This window comes from Centruroides vittatus, unplaced genomic scaffold (genome assembly GCF_030686945.1).
Source record: "Centruroides vittatus isolate TY-2023 unplaced genomic scaffold, ASM3068694v2 contig_926, whole genome shotgun sequence".
Lineage (NCBI taxonomy): Eukaryota > Metazoa > Arthropoda > Arachnida > Scorpiones > Buthidae > Centruroides > Centruroides vittatus.
The window spans coordinates 1,757,240-1,760,457 of record NW_027122612.1 but is presented as its reverse complement, the minus strand read 5'-3'; positions in this window follow the sequence as shown (position 1 = coordinate 1,760,457).

The window sequence follows — 3,218 nt, the reverse complement described above, 5'->3', positions numbered from 1 at the left end:
TTGTGTATTTTAATATTTTTCTGTTACGGTGTTATAACGCAGCAATTCCAGAAAATAAGTTCGTGGCAAACTATTTACAATACGTTCTTACTCTACTTTATGTAGTCATGAATGAAAATCATTTGTTCTTATCCCCAAAATTACAATAACTGACTTTTTAAGACATTATGTGACTAAGTTTTATGTTATAAACTTTACATCTTATATATGGGCGTCCGCAGAAAATTTTACAGGAGAGGGCAAAACTTGCAGACAAATAATTACATCAATAAGTTTTTATTTAATTTTTTACAAGTATTTTACAGAATACAAATAAGGCAAACAAAGGTCCAAGGCATAAGATTACATATCTCAATCACTTTTACGATTAGAATTTGTGGAATATTCTACTCGATTCCAGGGTGGAGCAAGTGCCCCGTTTGTCACCTTTGCGACACCCATGTTTATATTTCTTTTTACAATGTAACATTTTTTTTTTTTTTTTTTATACTAGAGATGATATCGCCATAATGTGTCAGTTTTTTTCCTGTAAATCTTCCAAAATTGCCATTTGCACGTATGGTGATCTTACTAACTTCTAAAATCAGAAAATATAGCTTATATGTTAGGCCTACTGTAAATAAACGAAAGTTATTTTAGAGGAATATTACTATGCTTCGTGTATATTGCAAAATCAGTACTATAATTTATATGACAAAGTTATTGTATTATTCATAATATACCGGTAGTTTCCGTATTTAAATACATAAACGCAAACAATAACTGAATAAAGAAATAAAAGTAGTATAATCAATCTGCCAATTCTCATTTTATACGAAACAAAATAGGAAATAACACATTACTATCATTATCGTGACATCTTAATACACAAAAAATAATAGTCTACATACTGTACTAACAGAAGTTGAATGCTCTCAAAAATGTATCTTAATTTTTTTTTAATTGCATACAGGAAACGATTATTTTTTAAAAAACTCTTTCCGCCCTGTGGCACTAAGAGGGCATCTTTTAGCAAGTCCATTGTGGGCTCGGGCAGGCCCACAATGGGGCGCCGGGTGGTGAGAAACGGGGGCCGACATATCCGGCCAGACCACTCCCGAAAAATTTCTGGGGATTTTTCGACCCGTCCGGATTTATCCCGGGTCCCCAGAGCGGTAGGTTGCCATCTTGATCGCTCGGCCAGCCAGCTACCTACACGAAACGATTAATAATGACGCCAAATTCCACGAACAATTAAAATATGAATTTAACACATCAATAATATAAGAAACTGTATTCTACGTTTTTTCACAGAACTAAATTTAATAAATTTCAGACTGTCTGTCTCGCTAATTGAAATTTCCCACTAGATGGCATTAAGAGTCGGACGTGGCGTATTTAAAATGTTACGACGCGAAATTTGGATGGAAAAGGAAAAAAAAAAAAAAAACATGTGCGAAAGATGTACAAAATGGGTTCATTGTGCGTGTCGAAAACGGTGTGTCTGCGACCGTGAGATAAAGTTGAGTTTACTTTGTTTTAATAGTTTAAGGCTCGTCGATTAATTTGAGAAAATGGTGCCAAATCTTGGCCGAAAAACAGCTGTCCTTGGAGCTTGCTTAGATCAGTGATTCTCAAAGTGGGGGTCGCGAAAAATTGATGCCAGATCAATTTTTTTTCAAATATTTTATAAATTTACTATGGATTCGTGTTTAGAAATAATAGAAATAAAAAATATATAAAATAATTTTTACTTAAATAAATTGCACATATAAATAGTAAAAATAATATAAATAGTTTAATACGAGCCTAATATTCATAAATTTGTGCGCTATTGGGAAATCCCCGAGTTCCACTCCCAGCCTAAACTATGAACTAGAATAGCTGCATAGATAGAATTTATTTTCACTATTTCTCCAAATATATCATCTTTTGAACAGAAAGAAAAATTCCAATCAGATAATGAACTTTGGCGTTTAGAATATTTCTCTAGAATATTAAAGAATAATTATAAGAGATGCAGATAATGTAGATACGAATATAAAGAAAAGCAATATTGCTAATTTATGCTTGGACTTTTAAAATCTATTAGAAATAACTTTTTTCTTTCCAAAAATTTAACTAAACTCTCTTTTTATGTTAAAGATACTTGCAATGTTTTGTATGCAACTGGCAATTTTTCCATTTTCTCAAATTAAACAATATGATAATTCCAATGAATAAGTAGAATTAAAATCTATTAAAATCTTGGCTAAATACTTCCTGGACCTATGACCAAAAAAAAATTGATATTTTGCATATTTTATGTTCATTAGTTGATCTAAAAGCTTTAACTGTTACAACTAAATTTTTTTCTGTACTTCTATCTGCAGTTTGATCTTGGAAAGTAATAAAATATCTTAAAGATTTTTTTCATAAGATCACAGAAACTTTATGGAAAATCTTGATGCAGAAATGAAGAAATTAGATAAACTTTAATCTTCAATGGACTTAGTTCAGATGATCTTAAGAAATTAAAAATCTTCGAGGGTTAATATAGAAGACAACTGTCATTTTTTAGCTATAACTGCATTTTATCAGAGACAAAACTACTAAGGATTACAACCGTTAGCCTTTGTTGAGCCGTTAGTTTTGTCTCTGAACAGTTGTCTTCTGTATTTGAAGTTTTTTAATTTGTCTTTCCTTGAAGTTTTTTAATTTTTTAAAAAGTTTTTTAAAAGATTGACTTTTTTAAAAATATATATAAAAAACCACACCATAAACAAATATATGTATATTTGTTACTTATAGAAGAAATTAAAGGATTTTCTCTGAATTTGTCAGGCCATGACTTAGCCATATTTTCCATTGAGTGATAGAATTTTTATTAACTTTTAAAATAATTTAACATCTCTTAAACATTTTAAATTGTACTTTTAAAAAGAATTAAGTTTAAATATTCTGAAATTATACATATATTTTAATGTTAGTCTGTAAATATGAATTATATTTTTAATGCATGTAATTTTTAATTTTTAGAATATAAAAATTCTATAAAACAGATTACCTTGATATTCATCCACTGATTACTAAAATTTACTTTTTTTTTCTGTAAGACCTGAGTGTATTAAGACTGACTTTCTGATATTATCTTGTTTATCCTATTGTCAGTTTTTTACCTTAGGGCAGGGGTCACCAAGCTTTTTTCACAGTGGGCCAGATAACTGAGAGAATGACAAGTGTGGGCCATATAACCATTT